The sequence below is a fragment of the Triticum aestivum genome, chromosome 6B (assembly GCF_018294505.1).
Source record: "Triticum aestivum cultivar Chinese Spring chromosome 6B, IWGSC CS RefSeq v2.1, whole genome shotgun sequence".
NCBI lineage: Eukaryota > Viridiplantae > Streptophyta > Magnoliopsida > Poales > Poaceae > Triticum > Triticum aestivum.
In genome coordinates this window covers 32,182,159-32,188,038 of record NC_057810.1, presented here as the reverse complement: position 1 = coordinate 32,188,038, position 5,880 = coordinate 32,182,159, and the positions used below count along the sequence as shown (strand labels likewise).

The 5,880-nt window shown below is 50.1% G+C and overlaps 2 long non-coding RNA genes across 3 annotated transcripts in view; one reads left to right on the top strand and one right to left on the bottom strand.

Annotated features, from left to right (window-relative positions):
- The window catches only part of LOC123135555 (uncharacterized), a 13,514-nt gene that overhangs the window by 3,405 nt on the left and 4,229 nt on the right, over nucleotides 1-5,880 (bottom strand). The gene's annotated exons all lie outside the window — the stretch shown is intronic.
- LOC123135554 (uncharacterized) overlaps nucleotides 2,379-5,880 on the top strand; it is a 5,628-nt gene continuing 2,126 nt past the window's right edge. Inside the window, exons 1-3 of one of the 2 annotated variants that reach the window (XR_006466061.1) lie at nucleotides 2,379-2,912; nucleotides 3,101-3,294; nucleotides 3,492-3,618. This is a non-coding gene — a long non-coding RNA (uncharacterized lncRNA). Of the gene's footprint in view, nucleotides 2,913-3,100; nucleotides 3,295-3,491; nucleotides 3,903-5,880 lie in introns of those variants that run through there. The other variant, XR_006466060.1, reaches the window with a different exon arrangement.

Genomic DNA, 5,880 nt, shown 5'->3' with positions numbered 1-5,880 from the left:
CCAAAGTCATAACTAAGGTTAACCAAGCCAGAGTCACGTTCTATTAAAGTGGCAAAAAGAATTACTTTTTAATATAGCAAAACTAATTCTATCAACTATTATTAAAGGCTAAACAAATATTAATACAAAACAGTAGCAAAATTAATATTAATTAATTATAAAATTTTATCTACTGTTGTCTAACAGAAGCATACTACAACATGTTAAAATGACAGAAAGAACTAACAAAAAATAATTGATAAACAACATTTAAAGTACTAAAACAACTATATAAGCAAAGCAGTGTTGTTTTAATTAAAATCCTAATTTAAATTATTCTAAAATAACCAAATAAATCTTACTGTGACAACAACCTGACATGTGACTAGGAGCAAAAAGAATTAAATTAAAAACTATTTTTAAACTCAAATTATTCACAATCTAGGGTTTGAAGCAACTTTGAACAAATTCATATTTAAATCATTCAAATTTGAAACTAATGGCACAAAGAGAAACTAGACAAATTTTAATGCAAAAAGAAACTAAAAGTAAAAAACAAATGGAAAAACAAAAAAAAAACAAATTTCAGACCCTCTTTAGTCCCGGTTTGAAATACGAACCGGGACTAAAGGGTAGTCCTGGTTCGTTCCTCAAACCGGGACTAAAGATCCCATTTGAATCGGTACTAATGCCTTCCCGACGCCCTAGCCGCTCGAACCAGGACTAATGCTCACATTAGTCCCGGTTCGTAATGCAACCAGGACTAGTATGTACATTAAGTTTGGACCAAAATCCTGTTTTCTACTAGTGGGGTCTAGGCCGGTGTTTCATTTCATCCATTGCTGGTTCTTTGAAAATGAACGAACAACACCAAATATCGCGACGAGCAACCAATGCCAAACACCCACAATACAATGCAAATACAAACGAGGTGAAAAAAGCATCCACCTGTGATAGCTGCCTCTGCCGCTGCTGTTGCCTGGCAGACTCGTTGACCAGCGACGCTATCGTGGGGTGCCGAAGCTACCAAAAAAAGGGCGCACGCAGGCAGGAGATTGGGCGAAACCAGAGACACAGGGTGTGTTTGGTTTGAGCCCCAACTAGCCCCACCAAAATATTGGTATGACTAAAGCAAGGGCATGACCAAAATTTTGGAAAGATGGTGTTGTTTGGTTTATAGCCATTGTACATGCCAATTTTTACGGCAAAGTTGCTCGACTTCCGTTTGGTTTGGAGCCAACTGAGTTTATGTATGGCAACATGTATTGGGTTAGTGACATGTATTGGGTTAGTGCTTGGTTTGATTCTAGTTTATCAATGATATAGGCTGCTAAAAGAGTGAGACGCATAAAGGACTATGGGCCGTTCCGCAAAGAAAAAGAAGGGATTATAAGGTCAACGAGACTAAAGTCCACGGCATTGAAAACACGATTAGGAAACAAATCGTTGCAATTGTTATTAGGGTTGCTTTGGATTACGGAGGCAGTACCAGCATGCATGGCGTGCATGGAGCGACTCTCACGCAGAAAAAGGGCTGCAGTTAATTAGGGAGGCAAACACCCAATTTAATCAGGTAGATTTGCGATAGCGCGCGAAGGTTTAGATTCAGTTAGCGTTTATTTGGCCGGATAATTCGCCTGTCATTCCAATACAGCGTATTCACGTACGGAAGAGCGGGCGTCGAACTCGCCAATTTATTGGCGAACGTTTTCCGCGCCGACGACGAGCCAAAGAATTGGCGAAAATAACATGGGAAGGTCCAGGGCGTGGTGGGCGAGCCAAAATTTTGGCCCCAGTCCAAACGATAGCCAAATCATGCGGGCACGCCAATTTTTTGGTATGGTCATCGTTGGCTGTGAACCAAATACACCAACAATGGCCAAGAAAGCCGCCGGCGGCGGCCATTAATTGGTCTCTCTCTGTGTTCCCGCCCTGCACGAGGCGGCCCCGAGCGAGGAGACGGGACACGCGTCGCACGCGCGTGCTTCCACGTCCACGCACCACACGGCTCCATGGAATCAGTCGCGCCGGCCGTGCACTAGTCTCTTGCTGGGCTCGTCACAGCATGCGTGCGTCCGAACATATGCGCGCTCGTAACATGCACGATCGCCCGGTGGGGATGGGATGCCGTTGCACGTATTATTATATTGTTTTTTCGATATACTCCATCCGTTTCTACTCCTAAATGTTAGTCTTTTTAGAGATTCAAATACGAAAATTACATATGGACGTATCTCTACTCCTATAAAAACGCGAGTTAGTGGTGATGGTGTGCCTGTCTTCACATCATATATGCCGTCTAATCTGAAATGTATGGCTGAGATCCCTGACACCTGCACTTTTTCAAGAAACACCTTGTGCTCGGACAGAATTTTGGAACAGGGACATCCATACACAACACCACCTGGTGCCCGGTAGTTCCAACGGGCTGTCTCTTCTCCTTTCTCCTCCTCTCAAGAAAGAAACAGAGTCTTCTAGACCCCTCCCAAATTCCTCGCCGGCGCCGGGATCTCGCGTCACCACTCTCCTCCGCTGCCTCCCGAACTTCCCTCGCTCTGGATCCGGTCCACCATGAGCCAAGCCTCGCCGCCAAGTCCCTTGCCGCCGCCTGTGTCCTATGTCCCCACGGCAGCCGCCGCCGCATCGCCCCCCTTGCTCGATGCATCGGCTCGGCTCCAGCGCCTAACCCAGGGTCGCATGGTGGGCTGCGCGAGCCTGCCGGCCTGCCCCGCAGCCCCCTCGCCAACATGGGCCCAGCCGCCCCTCCTCGCCTCGCGAGGTAGCTGGAGAAGAAGCTGCCGGATCGGAGGCTACCGCAGGACAAGATCATCTGCTGCTGCTGTGTCTGCTTGTTGAAGAAGGGTGTGCCGGCAGGAGGAGGCAGTGTTGAGAGTGCTCGGTCTGCAACAGGGCGAGCTTGGGCTGCACCGCAGGTGTGTCTGCTGCTGAATTTTCCAACTGCTACTGTTCCCTATACCTGTATTACATGATGCTTCGAGCTTTACCCACGACCTCTCCTTCTAGACCTGGGCACGCAAGATATCGGAGACTGAGAGGATAGTGCAGTATATATTCTTTGTTCTCCGTTCGGAGCCTGTCCACTCATTCCATTTTTATGCAGGCTCTGGTTCTCAACCTCCAACATGATTCCCTTTCTTCCGTGCCTCCAATGGAGGCTACCAGCGGCAGGAACGCCACGAGTCATCCTGGCATTGCAGATGCAGAGCCTTCCAGGGGTGACCTGTTTGTTCCCGGCCGCGCCGATGTCAACTACCTTCATCCACTGTGACTGTCCCCAACCACGCTCAACTCCCCGTAAGTCATGTTTTTCTCCTTCCAGATCAAAAAAATTGTCAAGTTTTTGGAGTACAGTTGTGTGCCCGATCCGTTCATGATAGAAATTGTGGTCTCCTAAACATGTGATTTGTGAAATTTTAAGCAACGAATTGTTTGTGGATCTGCAAAGTACATTGTCACCAGTGGATTCAGACTTCCTATTTAATTCTTTGCAGAAACCTGTACCATCCCCTCAGGTCAATATTCATACCCTTTTCATTGCGACATTCGTCAGATTTTTGTACTTGGGATGATTTGGTGCAAGGCATAGAGGAGCATGATCAAGCATGGCTAAATATATTTGTAAGTAGAGAAGTTCTTGAGTCACACACGAGTCACACACTAAAGGAAGAGAGATAAGCTTTTTCTCTTTGTTGTATCAAGTAATTTACTTCCCAGTCCGCTATATATTATTGTGTACTGAATGCAATCTGAAATAACCTCTTTTACAAGAAAATACGTACCTGTGTGGTTGTGTGAGATCTATTTGGAAGTGCTAATTGATGAAATGTATGTAGCATTAGTAATAACCTTCTGATGTGTGGTCAGATATGTGATAATTAGTGAAATGTTGCTTTAGATAGTTTTTTCATGACTTCAACATGTGCCTTCCATCTCCTTGATCATGTGAGTTCATATATCAGTTTTTAACTTCTGCAAGTAAATTTTGATATTGTGCAAGTTATATATGATTGGAATCACAGGGAAAACTGTGTGATTCTTTTGTTTCATGATAGTAGACTCTTAAACCTACATGAACCAGCATATTGTTGTAAACATTATTTAAAGACGTATATCTTCCTTTATCTTAATTAGTTTAGATACATGGCGAGGGAAATTCTACTCGAGCTCATTGCATCAGATAGTCAACCAAACGCACCACATGGCCCACCATGGCCGGAGATGAGAATGATCGCTCAAAGTGGAGTCAGAGACGACGCGACAAATTAGATTTCGGTGCATTATATAGTCTCTCGGCAGTTTTATTCTGGTAGGACTAGGGTTCCTACCGACTCTGCCCCTTAGGTTGTAGGGACAGAACAGCGAGGGTTGGGGCCGAGGACGGCGGCACCGGCGTGTTGGCGCTGTCGCGAGGGAGGAGAAGGGCGGCAGCGGCTAGGGCAAGGTGCGGCTAGGGTTTCCGGCTCCTCTGGAGCTGGGCAATATGATAGAACTATCTTTATTGCTTAATTCCAAAAAGAGTCTTACAGCCTATATTTATAACCTAGATAATTTGCATAAGAATTAACCTAAGATAACTTGCATAAGAATTAACCTAAGATAACTTGTGGGCTAAGATTGCCCGGTGGGCCTCTACGGCCGTAACACTTCTCCCCGCCTGCACAAACAGCTCGTCCTCGAGCTGTAAGGTGGGGAAGTGCTGGAGGAACTCCTCAAGGCGATCAACCAGCGTCAAACACCTTCTCGACAGCTGGGGCGGCCAGGTCGGCGGCGACGGTGTCCTCCGGAAAGTAGTCTACAACCTCCAGGTAGAAGAGTCGCGAGCAGGCATGGTCGGGCGTGTAGGGCTCGTCGCAGTTGAAGCACAATCCTTGGCGGCGACGCTCGAGGAGCTTGGCTGAGGTGAGCCGGCGGAACGGGCGTCCCGCGGTCGCGGCGAGGGGTGTTGCAGAAGCCTACGCAGGCCGACCCTGCGCGGAATCCGGCCTTGGTAGCGACCCAGCGGTCCGGGACGGTGATTCCTGCTGGATGGCCACCGCGCGGCGCTCGAACGCGCGGGCGTAGTACATGGCCGACTAGAGATCCTGGGGTCCGCGAAGCTCCACGTCGACGCGAATGTGATCCGGAAGGCCGCCGACGAAGAGCTCAGCCCGCTGCAGGGCCTTCACACCTGGCGCATGACACACCAGGGCCTGGAAGCGGTCGGCGAAATCCTGCACCGTGGAGGTGAAAGGTAGGCGGCCCAACTCGGCCAATCGGCTCCCACATAATTGCGGTCCGAAGCGAAGAAGGCACAGCTCGCGGAAGCGCTCCCACGGGGGCATGCCGCCCTCGTCCTGCTCGAGGGCGTAGTACCATGTTTGGGCGGCCCCACGGAGATGGTAGGAAGCCAGCCAAGTGCGCTCGGACGCGGGTGTGCGCTGCCCGCGGAAGAACTGGTCACACTGGTTGAGCCAGTTAAGCGGGTCGTCTGAGCCGTCATAAGTGGCGAAGTCGAGCTTGGCGAACCGGGGCGGCTGCTGGTTTGGCGCGCCATGGCCCACTGCCTCGGCGGTGCGGAGAGCTGATGACGGTGCTTGGTCCATGGTGGGAAGGTCGGCGTAGGCCCCCGTGGCCTCCGACGCCCCGGGCTGCAACTGGGAACCCGACGGCTCCCGGGCCTCCGTGTAAACCGGCGGAGGCGATGTCCCGTGGAGCCAGCCCGGAAGCGGAGATGGTGACGATGGGAACCGGACCTCCTGGATCGGAAGACCGCCTGGCGCGGACCAACCTAGGCTAGGGCTGGGCAGTGGCGGCGGCGGAACCTGCACTATCGCCGCCGGGAGGGACGGCGAGGCGGTGGGTGGCGCGGCCCAGGCCGCCCACTGCGGGCCCTGGGCGGCT